The following is a 19,596-nucleotide window of genomic DNA, read 5'->3' on the forward strand; positions in this document are numbered from 1 at the left end:
AAATAGGAGCTAATGTCAACTGTATTAGCTAGCTAGCTACAGAAAAGCTATAGCTATAGCTAGTCTAGCTATACAACATTTTACAGCTGTAATTTCAAAATTGATGGTATCATTGCTTCAAAACAAATACCAAGTATTTTAAGTAAACTGCATCTTTTGTGATTGTTAAACATGCATGTGTGGTGGCCAGAATGGAAAGTTTGACATGCACAGCAACACTAACTAAGGGGTCAGGGCTTAGTGAGGTCAAAATCATTCCCCCTTTACTATATAGTGCACTACATTTACCCTCCACCATTTTACTTGAGTGTCCAAATGTTGAGTGTGTAAATATAACCATTCTATAATGCCCTCAAATATTCTGCAATGGAACAAATAAAGTATCCATGGCATGTACACTACTTTCTGCCAACAATACCATGATGATATACACATTTTAAGGATGTGAAAACTACCATCACACAACTCTACAGCTAATGGTGATGACACAAAATAACAACCATTAGGGTTGTTATTTTGCTGATTTGCTGAATGATTGAATAAGGGAGTGATTTGGGACACGGTGTGAGACTCAGATCCTGTCCAGAGTGAGTGGATGTAATGTTGGCCTCTCACACAACACTCAGGAACACTCAGCACATACAGGATGATGTTCATGTCAAGAGAAACTGCCTCAAACCCAGAGATACTTGATATCTCTTTAAATAGTCATGAAGTCATTTGCTGCGGAAACCAAGAATTATGCAATTTAAAGAAAGTGAGTAGGACATGCAATCAGTGCTTGATAAATTCAGTATTCAGTGAATAATAAATTGAGGGAAAGATTGGTGGGTGTTTTCAGTTACTCATCCACATTTTTCAAAATATCCATAAATCCTGATTTTTCTGTACTACTACTACTACTACGTTGTTTTCAGAGGTAGAAAGAGTACTGAAATATTCTACTCAAGTAAAAGTACCACTACTTTGATAAAATTTTACTTGAGTACAAGTAAAATTTTTATATCACATATCATGCAATCTGATAAAAGCTTTGTATATATCTGTTTTAATACTCAACAGATCTTACAATTTTTCTTTAATATTTTCCATCTCTATCTTTATGTTAATGACAATTGTCCTGCAGAGCTCTCAGCCTTTATTATTCTGTCAAGTCTTATCTGCACATGTAGAGAATCTCTGTTTATTTCCCCTCTATAGGATACTCAGTCTATGTTTTGGAGCTGCTTGCATCTCCTATCCCACCCTCTTACCTCCGTCTCTGTCCTCTACCTCTCTCCTTTCATCTCCTTCTTTAATCAAGCATCCAATCAGAGGCCCAGGAGGATGAAGGATAATGAGATTAGGACTGTACATGTTTACACATTCTGATTTACACTGAGCTTTCCCTGTCTTTCTTTGTCTGACCCATATTTCTCTGTATCCCTCCTCCATGTTTTTGCTTTTTATGTCTCCGGTCTCCCTCTCAGGCTCTCTATCTTCTCCACTTCTGTTGCCTTGCTTTCGCTGCAGCAGCAGAACACCCTTTGTTAACCAATTATCAGGAATGTTATATACACTACACAAGAAAGGTTTTAATTCTAGCACTGCTATGTCAGATCTAATTCTTTCAGTGCAGTTGATGGTACGTGATACATAATCTGTCAATCTCATTGTTTGGCACGTTTTACGAAGTATTACAGTTGTGCTGTGGGTTATGTAATAAGCCTTTGCCATTTGTGAGTGTGTCTGTACATGTGCTATGTACAGTGACTGATCACCATGTTGAGCTCTTCTCCTCCAGTCATCTGTCACTGCAACTGTCCTTAGTGCAGCCTCACCTCATGTCACCGGATAGTCTGAGCACTACAAAACCACACAGTTCTTACACTGTAGAGCTATCCAAACGGGGCTGGCAATGTGCATGATATGTTCCCTTTAAAGTTTGCGGGCTGCCATCAGACCATTTAGTATTGTATGAGTAAACTCCTTCATGTCTCTCTCATCTGTGAAGACTCGTTCAGGTGCAGAAATTGTTTTTCATTGGTCTCTTGCTGAACTCTACCATTTCTGTAAACATTTTAAATCCATGTTGCCATTCATAAGGTCACTATAAAAGCACAATACATAATATTAATGGCTTTGTGAAAGGCACCAGCACCCAAGTAATGTAATAGCAGTGTGGGACCCATTAACCGCTAGAGTAATGTCTATGTGTCCCAGTTGGGCTGTATTGTTTACTAACTGCAACACACACAAATAGTCTTCTATAATAGCCTCTTCTACTTTAGCCTCTAGCCTGTGCAAACAAACCACTGATAGGGTCTGGTGCTACCAGGCCATCAGTATTACGGTAAACTAAACCAACTTGTTGCATCATTAGAGAAGAAAGCAGCTACCGTGATCCTACAGATTCTGACAGCTGACGACGAGCTGAGTGCTCCCAAGCCGGGCATTAACTCAAGCATAAAACACGAACATGACGTTATGGAAACAAGTTTTTGTAGCTGGATTTAACTCCAGATTGTTTTTTAAAGGTTTCAGACAGCCAAGTTTATATGAGGGCTTGTCAGATGAGGCTACATAAGTATAACATTGTTGTCATGAAACATTAGTTTGGCTTGCAAAGAGGATGCTTGTTGGTGGATAGTGTTTCTGGTATGTACTACTACTCTTTTGATTTTTTTTTATTTATACTTGTTTACTTTTATAACTCATTTTACGCTTGTTTCTTTTTATTACTCATTTTACGTCAGTTAGCCTTTCCCCTTTTTTCCTTTTTTAAACTTCTTTCTTTTCTGAACTCTTAGAGCTCGGTTATTAGCTATTTTTTAATGACATTGGGATGCATTAAGATAAAAATGTAATTATTTGAAATTACTTAAGTGTCTAGTTTATAGTATATTTAAGGAGTTGACTATATAACCCACATTAATTTACTCCCAAAATCTGTAATTTAGTCAATGTTTCAAACTCTGGTGTCCATCATGCTTCCAACTATTTTTGACAAATTGGATGTGCATGTTTTTACTCTGCTAATCCTAATGAGACCCCCACATCCACTATAGGCATTTCAATTCTACAGTGCATAATATGATCATTTAGCTTATAAATAATGCTGTGGAAATATTACTGGCTACACAACTATTGAATTTAGGACAAATCCGGGCTCACATTGCAGCTGCAAAAGTCAAATATACTTAGTTGGAACTTTTTGTCTTAATATTTTTCAGTCTGTTTAATTGAAATTATTCTCATTGCTATAGGTTTCCTGCTGTGGATGACATAAACACATTAACCTGGCAACACATGTCCATCTGAATCCACCCAAATTACCTCAGAAAAGGTGTGAACAATTCATTTTCTTTCTTTTTCATAATTTTTGTATCTTTTTTCTTTCTCTCTCTGAGGGTCCAAATAAATACAGTACAGTACTGTAGTAGTCTTTCCTTAAAGTTGGCTCTGTGTCCATGGACAGCTTGTGTCGGCTCCAGCCTGTCTTGGTGTGGAGCCAGGGGGTGAAAAAGGCAATGTGACCATGATAAGGAAGTCTGGGCATTCCCTCCCTCAGCTTAGACATTTACACACACACACACAGTCATTGCCATTCAAAGGACATGGCATTATTGCATTAGACAAGGGTCACCATGTCTTTTGGAGGAAAAGAGTTTGGTTTACAGTGCCAGTTTGAATCCAGTCTTCTCAAATTCTGTCTTCTCCTGTTTAACATTTTTGAAAATCTGAATTTAGCCTCTTTTAGAATGCAAAAAACAACATTTTTGCTTATTTGTCTATGTGGGTGAAAACAGAATGTCTGCAGCCAGACTATTGGTGAAAAATACCAGATTTGAGGTGGCGAGACTAATAGAAAACTGATGGAGCGATGCCACACCCCAGAAACTGTTTATACCTTCTGAGTTTTATTGATCTGTTTATGATAGTATTCATTTTAAAATGGGAAAAGTGTATCCCAGAGTTTGTAACCTTAAACTACATTCAAAATGCTTTTTTTACCTACCATTTTATTACTCTTTATTACTCTAAAATAATGTGAAGTATATATGTTGTTTGAGCTTCCAGGTTGTTATTGTTCTGCTCTGTGAAGTACAATTAGATCGCTGGTACATTTGTTGCCAAATGAAGGTGAGACAGCTCAAAATGTTCAAAGTACATATTATATCACCCAGCTACCTCACGGGGTTAACAATGGGTGATTATAATCAATTAAATTATGACAATTTAGTCAAATTGGAGTGAAATAAAATTGTTCACCATAATAGGGCATCACAATTGTAAGCGACGCATGCTGGAACAGAATACTAACAACATCAGATCCCTCTCTTGAGGTTTCTGCACTCGGCCAAACATTCCTATGTTCTGAACAAAGGTTTTTATGTCTCTGCATTGAGTGTTTTTCTCTATCACTTCATATCGGCACAGTGCGTAGACAGACCACTGCTGTACAATAAGTCCCTGATGAGCTGAGGGCTGGGAGAGGGAAGAGGAAGAGAGGAGCTGATGCATTTCCTCTGGACACACGCTGTTTGGTGGTGTTGGTGATTTGTCATGCAACTGTGCACTATTAGTGCATGAGTGTGTGTGTGTGTGTGTGTGTGTGTGTGTGTGTGTGTGTGTGTGTGTGTGTGTGTGTGTGTGTGTATATACTGTATACGCAAAGTCAGTGTGTGTCTCTGTTATGAACACACACATGCCCAGAGACACACATATATGCACATAAACATCATTAAGTACTGGCAATGATGGTAATTTGATATGTAATATGCCTCATGCCTGGGCCACAGTCTACAGTGGCCAGTTTACTGTCAAGCCTCAGTCCTCCAAGTCCAACCCATTGTCGTGATCAAGCATACCTAAATTTCATGTCAGCATCTCAAAAAAACAAATTATTATCATTATATTATTATCATTATGATTGTGTCTTTGCCTCAGGTTTCATTAACTGACTGAGGGTCCTCTCTAAAACAAGTGTATTATATTGAGATCTGTGATTGTTCATTCTGAATCATTATTATTACTGTATGCACTGCAATGGACCATCCAACAAATTAGGTTGCTTCTAAAGGTTGTAAAACTCATGTAACTTACGACTAAATCATTAAAAGTATATAGTAGTATACTATTATTGTTTTAAATTAGACATATATATAGAAATGTGTATTCATTGTTATCCAGTGAAATGTGTGAGATGGTTCATGGCATTTTGCAAGACATTGTATGCATGTTGCATTCTCATTAGGGGCTGAGCCCCTCTAAAGATCTGATCCTTGAACCACCTCTGCCCCAGCCTGTTGTCATCCTGTCACTGGCCCATCATGTTTCATAAGAATTCATCCCACTTTTCATGTCTGCTGTTTTCGAAGGCAATCTTCTGTATTTAAATACAAAGCAAATAAATACTGTTTTAATACAATTCTACTGTATGGGCATTATAATATCAGCAAAATCAGGTGATTTTATTTATACTGATATAAAATAATTACCTATTTACATTTCTGTTTACTGAAAATGTCCCAGCAACATTATGCCAAAGTGAATTAATAACTTTTTATTCATATCATATGAGAATCATTTCCAGTGCTGTTACAAATACAGCAAGCAAAACTGATATTCTTAAGAAATTAGTTTTCCACAGAGTTAATGTTTGCTGTACAGGCTCTGACCTCATCACTCCCCACAAGAAAACATTGTGCTCGGCACAGCAGGGAGTCCCCATTGTGAGGAGAAGGTAGACTCAGAGCCTACGGGAGGATGCTGGGATGGAAGTGGCACTTTAAGATGCTTAATGAATAGCATCAACAATGATGGCAACAGAGGCAGCAAGGAGTATTGCTTTCAGGTGAGCATTGTGGCAGCAAAAGAGTTAACAAAACACAGTGTGTTGGATATGCAATAGAAACAGTGTGATGTGAATGTATCAGCAGACTCCAGTTAACTATGTGAACTACTAATAGCCAGCTACTACTACAGTAGGAAGTTAATCTAAGGTTAGAGTGAAAGAATTCAGTGTCAGAAAAAAAAAATGAAATGGGCTCCTATCAAAATGTCAATAGTATTACTCTCACTAAACACAGCACAGCAGCAAAGAGTTGCTTTGTACACACCCTGAGTAAACATACACCAGAACTGTCCAGCCCACAAATTGCTGAGTTCATTTAGAGTGCTGGACGCCGAAGCTGCCTTCAGAGCCAGTCACAAAATTCAGATGTCCACGTGGTCAGGAAGGATATCTCAGTGAAGACTGCACTGATGGATGCCTGGGGCAAGATCCAGGCTATGTCTCTGCAGTCAATCATCCAGCCATACTGTTAGGCTCAAAGGGTAAAAGACCCATTTAAATCCAAAATACCCCCGCTGGGATTTAAAGTTTAAAATTCACTTGTAACCATGTGCTCAGGATAAAAAAGTGTGCTATTAATAAAGTGTAATCACACACAGAATCTTGTGGATTTCACTGTAAAAAGGTTAGATGAGAAATGGGAATTATGCAAAATCTACTGTATTCTATAAAAATAACCTTGCTTTGTTCAACAAAAAAATGCCTCATGAGCTGTATTTATAACAGTGAGTACAAAATGAATCTTATTAACCAAATCCATCTGTACCAAAATGCTACTTGCCTTTTTTTCCATTAATTAACCCACACTCATGGAGCTGGCTCAGAATTAGGGAAGTGTCATATTTCTGTGATCAGACTAAAATGTCATTATACCCGTTTGTCTGGTAACACCGCCATGACTTCACTGCAACAAGATTTTCCAGTAGCTCAGTGAAAAAACAACAGATAGAAGAGAAACACTCTAGACAGACAGGGAGTCATGTGTTTGGCAAGCAAGTGGCCCACAAACTGTTATCAAAACAACAAAAGAAATGGCATCTGTGTTTGTACATATATTAATATAGATTCACAGGTAAATATAGTAATATAGTAATAACAGTAAGCTGAAAGGATTTCGACAGGTTCTCAGACGATTTGTGGTGGCACTTGTTGACAGTCACCGGATGCACCTGCTTGTTTGGCCACACCTTGTCTGCCCTTGTTTATCACTCAGCCTACCTGCATGACTAGCTGCAGGTAGGCCGAGTGAGTCTAGCTGTATGACCGACCTCAGTCTCAACATTGTGCCATATTATGTTTTTTTGATTTATGATGCTACCTCAAAAGTGAACTCAATAGAGGTTGGTTTATTGTGATTATGTACTTTATCTAGGCTACCACTCTTGATAAGGGAGGGAAATGCTTAGTCAGAAATTACCCTTCAAAGCATCCTTTGAACTTGGCTTTTAAACAGTGTTTATCTTAAAAACCCAGTGCCAGTTTGTTGAAATGTCCAATACACCTTTCTAATCTTGTATGTGCCTAACACGTGTAATCTGGGGTTTTTTTAAACCCAAAAACATTTGCCTTAAGATTGCATTAGTCTCTGACTTTCACAGCGGGCACTGGTATACTGTGCATCTGCGTGTTATCATGAGACACCCAGAGTGCCTGTATCACTAATGCTGTGAGCAGTATACAGGGAAGAAAAAGTATTACAACCAATGTTAGGTCAGACAGGTGCAGGATGGGCTGGCACAGAGCAGCAGCAACACACCAGAGCGGTCTGCTGGAAATCTCTGCAAAACCTCTTAACCTTTGCTCTGACCAAAGCAGCAGAACATGCACCTGCATCCAAACACAGCCAGGCAGCACACACACATCTCCTCTGAGAGGAGTTACAGAGATTATGTGATACATTTTTAAGCACTCACAGTATACTTCCAGTATGTTTGATATCCTGTAGCAATATAAAAATGTTACAATCATAACACAATGGGACATATAAACTACAGTTCCATAAGGTAAGGGACACACTGTGTCATATAGGAATATTTTAATAGTGCTTTAATGTTTTTTTAGGGGCCACACACATACATGCACACATTAAACACTGGTATGCTATTGCTTGGTACATGTAAGCACGTGCAGTGATATAATTAATCCAGGAAATTAAAGTGTGATATCGCCATTATTATAAACCACTTTTGCTCACATTTAAATCTATGAATATTCTAATTGCTGCCTTTGGGCATTTTTTTGCAATTGGACATGATATTACCTCCCTGTTTTACTTATTGATAGTAATGAACAATGTAAGGCTTTTAATATCTGAAACCTGCTTTATTACTCAGTGTTGCATCATTTTCCAGGATAAAAAAAATAAAGAGCGAACGGGGTCGTTAATTCATTCGTCATCTAGCCTGGAAAAGTGCGGTCATCTAGACTAATAGCTTCTGTTAAAATGAATTAAACTGCTGATGATCTCATTGTCTGACCCTTGTTACTGGGCAGCAGCGATGGTTGCAACAGTAGTGTTAACTTCATTCAATAAAGTCGATAGTTGTTATCACCCGTTTTATGGTCAGATCTAAATGTGATTATCTAATAAACTACATGAATGAGTGTAAACTGCAGCCCCCTCTGTGAATAACTTAAACATTAAATTAATTAAAGGCTGCAGTAACAGTGCGTAACACACGCACAGCAGCCTCTGTATCTGCTGTTTTTTGCTTTTATTGTATGGGTAGGAGGAGCCGCTTTCCTGTGATTGTCTGGCTGCTCTCTCTCTCCCTCTCTCGTTTTCTCTATCTCAGCGTGTCTCTTTCCTTCTCTCATTTTCCAAAGTTGAATATCCCGCTTGCCTGGGAGCTGTTGCCAGCGGAGCGGTGCAATGCACTGAACGCACTGGGCTGGTATTTTTTCCCCCTCTCTGCGTTGTGCCGCGCTGCGCCGTGTGGAACAGACTTAGGAGTCCTCCTCTACAGTATTCCGACTCGGTTCAGCCTCTATCTGTCCACCCCTCCTGTGTTTCTTCCAACTTCATTTGTGGCTACTTTCAAGATGACAGAAGAAAAGAGTGTTCGGCATGTAAAGCTGGTAGGTGTCTGAAACCCCTCCCCTCCGCACACAGAGGTGTCTGGCTTGGTCTGGCTTTGGCTTCGGTCAGGTTTGTGGCAGCGCGCAGACACACCGGGGTGAGAAAAGCGTCCGGGAATAGAAACGGGAACCGGTGGTGATTGTTTTTTACCCTCCACTGGGATTTTCTTGACGTATTTACCACAAACTCTCGCCTGAATGGATCCAATTCAAACGCACACGAACATGTCTGAGGTAGGCTGTTGGTATAATGCTCAAACTTGGACACTTGAGGCTCTATGATCAGGCTGTCTCATGCGTTTTCATGTCTGCGATCCCGTGGGGACGCACGGACCCTATCTGATGTTGTGCCATAGCTGGCACAGGGTTTATGATGGTTGTTGTTGATTTGATAGGCTACCAAATTGGGCAACAGCCTCATGTGGAGACACTGATTTTGTCAGTGAAACATTACATTAAAACTGTATTTATTTATCTCATTCGTTATTATATTTATAGTGTATTTGTTCTGCATTCTGCTGTGGGTCACCTAACTCCCAAAAGACCACAGGGTGGCCCCGGACCCTAGTGTGGGCACCTCTGTTGTACAAAGGATCCAGACTGTTGTTGTTAGAATGATTCAGCTGAGAGATTCATGTGTTGCTGCCATGCAAAACATGTGGAGCAGTTTTAACAAGCACGTGTATGCCTCTGCTTATTTTAGGGTTTTTACAGGCTTTGTTGGGGAGCTGCAGGCTTTCTGTGCCATGAAACACAGACTCTTTGGTTATTTGCATTTCATCACATTTTTGTTAGGAATGATGAAAACATAAGGGTTCTTATGTCATTTAAGAATAAACCTCCAGCTTGATAGATATTCTTCCAACAAAAAGCAGGAGCCCAAACAGTTTTTATTCATCTTTATAATGCGTCTCATAGTGAGTTATTGTGATTTTAACTGTATTGCATTCAATGATACAAATTCCTGAAATACTCACATTAAGAGTATTAATGTGCTTATTGTTCAATAATATCTTTATAGCATTCATTAAATGTTACATGTTTTTTCCTTGGACATTGTGTGACATATTTTAAGGTTCCTGCTGAGATGACTGATTCCTTTAATTATCATATTTTGACAGAAATACATGTGTCAGTTCTTATGAAATCTTTCCCATTGGTTTTCAGCTGATTCAAAGCAACACTGACTTTAAAACCAAAAGCCAATCTACTACTGGGTAGTGTCAAAGTATGCAGGTGTCTGAGAATTAGTTGTCAGGAAAGGGTTGAAGTGTCACTACACATAATTCAGCTCCTGCAGAGCTGAATGCCAAACACTGAACTGAACCGTGTTCTGATATCCTGCTGAGCTCAGCTGACAATATGAGGGAATGTGTTATTTGTCAGGCTGCTTTGAGTACCGCTGTATGCTGAAGTGTTGGGTAGTATTAACAGAGATGGTTATCACTGTTATGAGATGAATGCCTGCCAGGTTGAAATAGCTCTGGAGTAGTTTTATTTGGGTTTAAACTTTATTGAAAGCTTCTGTGTGCCTCATTACTGAATCTTAAGTCCTATTTTCAGATTAATACACTTTACACAATACATGTTTACCTGCTCCATATTTTTTTCTGTTTTCTTTTTTTTACTAAAAAACCCTGGAGTTGCCCTGTCTCATACCATTACTTGACATGACTCATCAGGCCAATTACACATCAGCACACTCATGTGTGCTTCCATCTTTAAACAGAGTCAATGCTATACAGTAGGCTGCCATTTATATCTGCAAAGGCCATACGTTCTCTTACGTGACAGCATGTCTATCTTTAGGTGTGTTTTCCTTTGGTCTCTCTTTCTCCTTCCCTCCTTTCCTTCTTTCATTCTGAGTGTCTCTCATTTTCCCCACTCTTGGTTTATCCACACATCATCATCTGTCTCCTGCCTCTCTCCTTCCATCCAACACTCTGAGTCTCTGAGTAGCTCTAGAAAGAGAGACATACAAAAGCACAATGCAGCTCTGGGTACGTGTGTGTGCGTGCATGTGCAAGGTTAAGAAGCTTTCTCTTTACAGAATTACTGAATACTAGAATACTTTAAATCGTGTGACTTCTTCTGCAGTGAGTGCAACAATCTGACCAAAACAAGGTTAATAACACAGTCTGCTAAACAGAAGAAAACAGCAGCAGATATGTAATTGGCCTCACTTTGTCCCAACTTCACATAGTGCTCATTGTATATAAAAAAAGATTACTGATTGCCCTCTGGACATTTTCTCATTAGGTGACTTAAAACATTTAGCTCATGTGTCAAGGTGTCTGCAAGTACTTATTAGATCTTAAATTATATTTTACTCCCTGTCTTTTCAGGTCCTCAAAAGTCCTTGAACACCTTTGTTTAAAATATACTGTTCAGTATCCTTTCACACACTTAGTGTGTGTGTGTGTGTGTGTGGGGGGGGGGGGGGGGGGGTGTGTGGGTGTGTGTGCTTTAAGGTGTCATGAAGCCATGAATTCTCACCCCTGATGTTTTTAAAATCCCTGCCCTCCAATCCACGCCTAACCATTCGTCACAGTGTCCCAGCTTTACAACAAATCCAGACCACAGAAATTCCACTAATTCTTCTCAGTGGTTCCAATAAATCATGTCAGCGAGCAGACATGGCCCCTTTAATGAAACGTTTTTACCCTCAGCCAAATTGTTTGTGCACATATGGATAGTAAATGAGCTGAGAAAAAACCCTTCTGTATTTGCAAATGTTAGACTGATGGTGAAAGAAGATTTTAGTTTGGTACAAAAGTGAGCACAGAAGCAAAAATAATCACAGTAGTGAATGCTCTTCAGGTTGTTGTGAGACACTATAGATAAAGGCATGTTTTCAAAATACGATATATCTACATATCAAAGTAAAAGAAGTACAAATAACCAACAGAGATCCTTAACAAGCTTCATATTAACCACAAGAGATGACCTAGCAGATAAGAAATCATGGCCAGTAGCTATGTTAAATGGGAAGTGTCAGAACAGGAGGAACACTTTACATTCCTGCTCCCTAACCAGCCACTGTTTTAAAAGAGACTGACATTTGCTGTTGCCAATTATTTATGACTATGCGTCACAAATAAATGGCAATAACTGGCAGAGTGACAAACAACAGTAAAAAATGTCTCCTAGCAATAAGGTCATATATTATAATGTTTTCTCTTTGTTGTACCACAAGTAATCACAGCTTGGATTATGATTTTTTGAATGAATTAAGTGTTACGGGCACTTGGTGGGAGGATGAAAAGCAGGGTTTTGACGCCAGAGACAAAGGTTTATATCCTGAGTCACATGTGGTTAGGTTTCGGAAACAGTGGTTAGGGTCAGTGAAAGATTATGGTTTTGGCTAAATGTTAATAAAACATTTTTTTGTTTGTTTTTGAAAGTCACTGCTGACATCTTTATGTATTAAATCAAGACCCTAACCTTAACTCAACATCTTTATGATTTGTCAGATGCATTTATTAACAACATTTTCTCATAATGAAAACAGTATGAATTAATCATGTAATGTACAAGAACTGAATCAACTAACAGATTGTTAGGTCTTGATTGGAGAGCTTTCATTAATAGAGGAAATGGTTTCTATGTGATTTTAGAACTTATGTTGGGATTGAATGTGGGTGTTCAGGCTGGCATGGCATGGCTGTATGTGTGTGACAGATTGCCTCCTACTTTTTGTCTCCAGACTCCTTTGATCTAATCTTTGAACTCAGTGCAATGAAGGTCCCTGCCAAAAGAGGCATAGTCTGTCACCCAGCAAAGAGTACTTGTGCTCAGCACCACACTGCTTAATTTTCTCCTTCTGGCCAAAAGCAATATTAATGTTATTTTATGATTATACTGGTTAGGAATTAAACATATCTCAGTGTCATGGTTAGACAGACAGAAGGCCACACAACTGTTTGAAGTCAGTTTCAGACTGGGACTAAACAGTGGCACCCAGCTGGTCAACTGCCATGCAACACTATCTGTGCAGAACAGGGCGTACAGAAGTATGGCAAAGCACTTGGTGGGAAATGCTGAAGAAAAGCGTATGTTCTTTGGTAATGCAGCTAACACAAATTAATGCTTTTGGATTTGCCCTCCAATGCAATGCAAAGGCTTGTATACAAAACTATTAGCCTTCTAAAGCCAGCCTACAGATTTCATTTTGCTTTCTGCAGTCTGACAAAAATAAATAAACATTTGCTCTGACTAGGGGCATCAAAGACCGAAATGACTTTTCATTCAATTTGGTCAGTTTTTTACCAGTCAGAGCTGAAAACCAAATGTGGTCCTCATTCCCATCATGGTCTAATCCACTTCCCATAGTCTGCGGATTGCTTCGGCTTCCGGCTGTTTTGCTCAATCAATCCTTAGCGGATGTCCTCTAGATATATTAGAGCTAAAACTCAGTCTTCAAGTTTTTGGCTGGCCTCTGCAGACAACAGTGTGGTAGGAACAAAAGTGGTTTGTGGGCATATTTGGGAAGAAAACATGGTACCAGAAGTTAACACACTTATTGCAATACCACTACAGACCACAAAGAAGATATAAATCTCTAGTTGCTTACTAAAGCAAAACATATTTTAGGCCTAATGTGATATGTTTTCTTCTGTAACTCAAGCATTGGAGGGCCAGAAATGTATCACATGATATGAACCATTGCTTATTATGACTTTTACATGTGTGTAAGGCTAGCTCAGATGACAAACTGGCAGTGACAGAGAACATGTCGTGGTCCAATCCCAAAAGGTGAACCAGTGAAAACCAATTAAGCAGCAGAACTCAGTCTGGGACTCTCTAATCCAAGAAATAGAGTTTGGAGAACAGTGAAAAACATGAGCCCACAATAAACATAAAGAGCCATCTCTTTTGTTTTTATTTTTAATTAAGTTTTTTGTTTTTACTTATTTTGCTGCTATATTTTTATTCCTGTCTGTGGCTGCATTTTCTTTCCTTTTTTTATCTCACTGTCTCATCTCAGTGTGTCATCTAGTACAAACTTCTTGAATTGAGATTAATGACATTGTATTACCATATACACAAGTGTTGTACACGAGGCTAACAGATTACATTTACAATAAATAAATGATGTTGTGGAGTATATATGCAACAAATTAAAAGCTCTACTCCAGAGATGTGTTTCCAAAGATCTGTCACTGACTTCATTAAAGCTTTATTGGATGTGTTCCCCTGAGGCAACGGCTGGCTGAATGTCCAGAGAGTTTGGATAGCATTACAAGGCAACAGTGTGCACAAAGGGAATCCCATGAGGCAAAAAATAATAATCAATTGCCTGCCATTGCTCCTGCTGCAGCTGAAGTCAATTGGTTTAAAGGCTGTGCCCTTTGAAACTTGATTAGCCAGATAACTCTATAGATTTAACCTAATTGGAAAGATACATTGACCACAACAAAAATCTCTCATTTTAAAGCTGCATTCACACCAGGAACTTTTAAAGGGCTAATTGAAATTCTAAGGAATTTCCTCCACTGTTTCAGTGAGTTTTGGGAGGTGTGAAAAATATAACTTGAACTCCAGTGACACCAAGATGCTTCAAAATGTGAGTCTCAGTCAGTTAGCAGGATGGTTAATTTCAGTGTGCAGGCAATTGCTTAGATGGTCCTTATTACATTAACAGAGATCACCTTGAAGTGAACATTTCAAATTGAACTGAATTGAAAACAGCTTAATTCAGATGTTTGGTTAGATACTGTATGATGTAGGAAATGGGTAAATGAGAAGAGCTTTGACACTGTGGGAAATTAAAAACAATTGAAAATTAAACTTGTAATTAATTTAATTTTGACAGAGAAATCAATAGTTTAAATTTACCAGGTGGTAATGGTTTTAACCAAACAAAACTCATTGTAGTTGTGTACTCTTTCTCTGAAGCATGCAAACCTCAATATACCTCAAAACAGGAGTCTAAATTCTAAGAACTAACCCAGATGGGAAGAGAGAGGGGTCTTTTCCACCCCACCCTAACAGCAGCTGAGGCTGAGGAGGGCGGCCAACCTCCCACTGTGCTAGTTAACAGCCAGCTGCTTGTGTATACTCCTACAGTATCACACATGTTTCCCATGATCTAACCTGCTGGCACCAGGAACCTGGGATCAGGCCCAACTCTGCTGTCATGCTGCCCACCCCAGAAAGCTCCCTCCTGGGTGGAGTATTACACCTCCTCTCGCTTGGATACAGGAGCTGTAGAGGTTGTGGAGGTGGGGAGCTCAGCCCAGAGAGTGATGCTGGGAGTGGTGTGAGCCAGGGCTAAATACATGCATAGTTTAACATCAAAATATTGTGCTGTTTCTCTGGTTTGCAGTGGTCACTGAATTTCTGAATTATGAAATTGTTTAGTATATTTCTAAATATTTCATGAGTTATCTGAGGATATATATTTAAAGCAGTGTACCAGAAAAAAACATCTCAAACTAATTTCACATGCCACTGCATCACAAGATTGTTTTCATAAAGATTTCTCACGTCCAACTATAGTGGAAACCTGTTACTAACTCACTCCTTTCCTTTTTGAGCCATTTAACAGGGCCTGTAGCTTGCTGTAATGAACATTTCTACTCACCATGGTAAAGCCAGCACAAGCCGGGATGCAGTTTTTATAAAAAAAGAGTGACTGAGCATGGAAAGTGGAGGCAGAGAGAGAGAAATAACTATAAAGAGACAGATTGAGAGGGTAGGTGTAAACAGGAGGAGGCATGAAAAAAAGAATTTTTGAGCTTCAAGGATGTTTGGAAGATTCTGCAGAAGGTTAAATAGCTACACAGAGCACAGACCAAAGACAAAAAGTCATGGGGTAGAGGATAGAAAATACATATTTCTTGATTGACTCATGCGCTCACATACATACTTTCATCATACACACTCATCCACCCAGCAGGCATTCTCTCTAAAAGCTGCTTTTCTTTCCCTCTCTGCTCCCTGATGAATAGCTGGTTATTTACAGAGATTCGTAGAAATCTCTGATATTCTTCTAAGACCTTCTGCTAAATGTTTATCATCTGTCAGTGCCTGCTGAAGGTTATATTTTATCACTTTTAGCTGCTTAAAATGTGAAATTGTTCCACTGAAGTTGGCTATTATATCCAGACCCATCATTATGAGGAGTAAGGGTTCCTGTGAACCTGCCTCCTGTGAGAAAGCCTTTGGACTATGCTCTTGTTTAGTCAGTCATTTCAGCTCAATATTGATGTAGCAGTAGGCATTGTTAACCTTCACAAGTATTCTCTTTGGTTTTGCTGTGCCCTGGGGACCAGCTATTTTTAAAATGCAGCAATGTTGGGCAGCTATTGTTTAACTAACAACCTATTGATTTGTGTTGGCTTGGGTTGTGGGGCTTACAGCAAGGGAAGAGTCATGTTTTTGTTTTCTCAGCTCACAAACACATTATTCAAAATGTTTTCGGGTTTGTGTGAGAGCTAACTCCACATCCTAGATCACCTGGAAAATGCTGACTTTTTTCTTGGTTTCCATTAAAATGTTGGATGCATACTATGATACAATTGTATTTTATGTGGTTTTATTTGTTAAAAAGACCATTTGAATTGTCAGTACAGTATGTGTGGCAGCACTGAAAAGTCAGCGATGGGAAAAAAGGCAAAGAAATCCTGTGTTCATACCTCCAGTGATGAGTTATTTGAGGTGATTAAAGAAAAGAATGCCATTATTACATTACATTCCTAGCATTTTCCTCTTTGTCAGTGAAGTTGTCTGCTGACCGACTTCTTGGAATTGCAAATGAAAAACTGCAAATGACAAATGTGTATGGAAGCCTATATGAGACTGTTAAACCAATAACGTAGACGTGAAAATATAATTCCACAATAGTATTATAATTGTTTAACATAGCACAACATAACATTTAAGTGATTTAAGTTAAGTTAAAATGAAAATGCAATACATGACATTTAATTTTCAAAGTCGCACTTGAACACATGAACAATATTAAGATGTGAATTCATATTTGAAAAATTAAAATTAATATAAACAATGTAACCTGATTTTCCATTTATACAAGCAATAATTAACTCACTATTAAAATTGAAATGCAGTTTTCTAACCATTTGAAAATGTCAAATTAGACATTTCATTTTCAAAGACTTAACCTGCTGTACATTGAACAATACTCAAGTGCAACAAGTGAAACAGGAAACCTAACCCTAACACCAATTCATTGCATTTATATGTATATGTTACCATGCTGTTTTCTGTCAAAATGAACATGGAATATGTCTTCAATTATGACATTGTGTATTCTCTGTAGGCGAGACACCACCAGCACTCAGCCCCACAAAAGGGTCCAACTGCAGTTAACTGAGTAAATTCTAACTTATTTCACCTTAGCAGTGCACAAAATGCTGTTACTGAAAACATTTAAAGCCAGAGAGAATCAAGCAATCCAATTGCTGAATCTTCACTCATATTAGATCCACAAGGCCTAAATTTGTTCAACTTTCGTAAGGTTTGGGCACTACTTTCAAACTGCACATAGCAGATCAAGCCAGAAGGAAGTCAGACACAGGAACAGCACATAGAAAACCATGTGCCAATTAGCTACTATTGGTTATGTATCGTAACCCCAGATGGGGAGCCCATAGGCCAATCAAATGTCAAATTGATGAAGTTATTACACTTTTGTGTGCCTATTTCTTTATTGTGATTTGTTTTTACTGTATAAAACAGTAAAATGTCTTTTAGTTTGTTGTTAGCATGGTGCTAGCATTAGCTCGTTGAGCAGATCACACACCAGCAGCCTTCAGCATGTCTCATATCAATATTTCACAAAGGACGGAGAAAAAAAAACCCTTTGATCCGTCAAATGGTTGTCTGAACTCATCCATTGTGTTATGAAACACCATTTATGTTCTATACTCATGATAATAAGATTTCCCATCTCGAAAAGGAACAAATGGATGTTTATCGGTGATTAATAAGGCTGATCGAAGAAATAGAGCTACAAGCTGCTGACATTTCAACGCATGGAGCCTGCAGAGCCAATCGAACAGCAGCCAAAGAAAACAATGGCTCATACTCTTCCCCCCTCGAAGGAAATGCCAAACATTACAGTGCTGTATAAATAGAAGGCTCTGACTTTGTAGTGCAAGAGCAAGATAGAGGACAGGAACCCCCTCCCTGGGGTCACACTGGAAGCAAGGTCTCCCACCTCTCCTCCTGTCTCTCTGTCTTTATTGCTCTTCTTTTTTTTTTCTCTCTGTGTGTGAGCTGATTTCTCTTGACCTCCCTGTGTTTTCATCTCCTTCGGTTTACTTATGCTTTTTTTTTTATCTCCCTCTCTCTGACACCTGGTCATCATGAATAATTGAAAACCTAGTAACACATCAGCAACACATACTGCTTTATTAATGGCACCTTTATTAAATTGAAAGTGGCCCCTTGGATGTAGATGGAGGTGGATGTAATTTGTTTGGGGGGCGGGGGGGCAGATTTTGACCCAAGGTGAATGCTGTACTTAAAGCAAGAAACCTTGCGTTTAATAGCTTTTGGTCAAGAAGCCTATTCTCACTGTTGACAGCTCGGTCCAGTTCAGTTTAATTTAATGGTTGCAAAAATTTCCCAACGCATCTGGCTAAATGCAGCCTGTGTATAGCTGTGGTCCTACCACATGCAGCATGAGGTGTGGCCTTAGGGTCTACGCTGAGGACAGTAGCACGGGAATGGAAAATCCATCTACAGTTTAAAATATTGAATCTTCTATTTCATTTTTTTCATTTCAGACTGTTTTTTTTCCTCCTCCCAAATCTATGGAGAGAGGGAGGAAGGGAAGTTAAGTCGTCCCCAAAATGAGGTTAGTTGCTCTGACTGTGTGTAATGGGGTTACGGATGATTCAGCCGAGACAACTCCAACAAGTCTTTCATCTGTACTATCTTTTGTATCAAGCGTATAAATGTATTTTTCTCGGCTGGCAGGATGTGCAGACAGTTTGGAAGATTGAACCCCAGCTGCCAGTGTAGGCAGATTTAGGAAACAGCAGGCATACAAGGTAGCACACACACATCAACCACCAAGACATTCTTTCATTAAGAATTTCCTTCATCTTAGTTTTATCAATACACACAAGCCGAAACTAGCCGCAAAATACTATATGTTTTTCTCTTCCTGATAGATTCTGATTTTGTATCTTTAGAAAGACATTGAAGAGGAAAATACAAATTCATTGCAGCTCACAAACACAAGTATTCTTTCTTGGATATGTGTCAAATAAATAGGATTGTCAGGATTTTGAAACCTTTGTATCGATTTGTAAGTCTTCTGTAAAAATCAATAACAACAGCTTGGACAACATCATATGCTTTTGGCAGGTTATTGATAAAGTGGCTGGCGCATTACAGGTCAGTTAGTTTGCTCATTTAGAGCACAAATACAATGCATTTAAAGGTGTCAGCAATTTTTTCACAATGATACAACTTTTTAAGAATATGTCATCAATCTTCATACATCAGGTGATTGTTTTCTTGACAGTCTTTCTGGTCTAATATAGGCGTATAGGGGCCGGGAATGCAGTTTCCCCTGAAAAGATCCTCTCTTCAGAAGCTTAGGATGCTGTTTATGTGGTGCCTAGATTGCCTTTCACACGATCTGCAGGACATTTGCATATTTATAGAAAATTCCAGTAAAAGGTAAGCCATTAACTACACACACA

At 38.9% G+C, this 19,596-nt stretch overlaps 2 protein-coding genes across 5 annotated transcripts in view; one reads left to right on the forward strand and one right to left on the reverse strand.

Annotated features, from left to right (window-relative positions):
• The window catches only part of slc16a2 (solute carrier family 16 member 2), a 399,269-nt gene that overhangs the window by 190,148 nt on the left and 189,525 nt on the right, over positions 1–19,596 (reverse strand). The gene's annotated exons all lie outside the window — the stretch shown is intronic.
• The window catches only part of mid2 (midline 2), a 96,648-nt gene continuing 79,460 nt past the window's right edge, over positions 2,409–19,596 (forward strand). For 2 of the 4 annotated variants that reach the window (XM_062425377.1, XM_062425380.1), the window contains exon 1: positions 8,928–9,148. The gene's annotated coding sequence lies outside the window, so the exon portion shown is untranslated. The other 2 variants (XM_062425379.1, XM_062425378.1) reach the window with 2 other exon arrangements.

Source organism: Scomber scombrus, chromosome 9 (genome assembly GCF_963691925.1).
Source record: "Scomber scombrus chromosome 9, fScoSco1.1, whole genome shotgun sequence".
In the NCBI taxonomy this organism is placed as follows: Eukaryota; Metazoa; Chordata; class Actinopteri; order Scombriformes; family Scombridae; genus Scomber; species Scomber scombrus.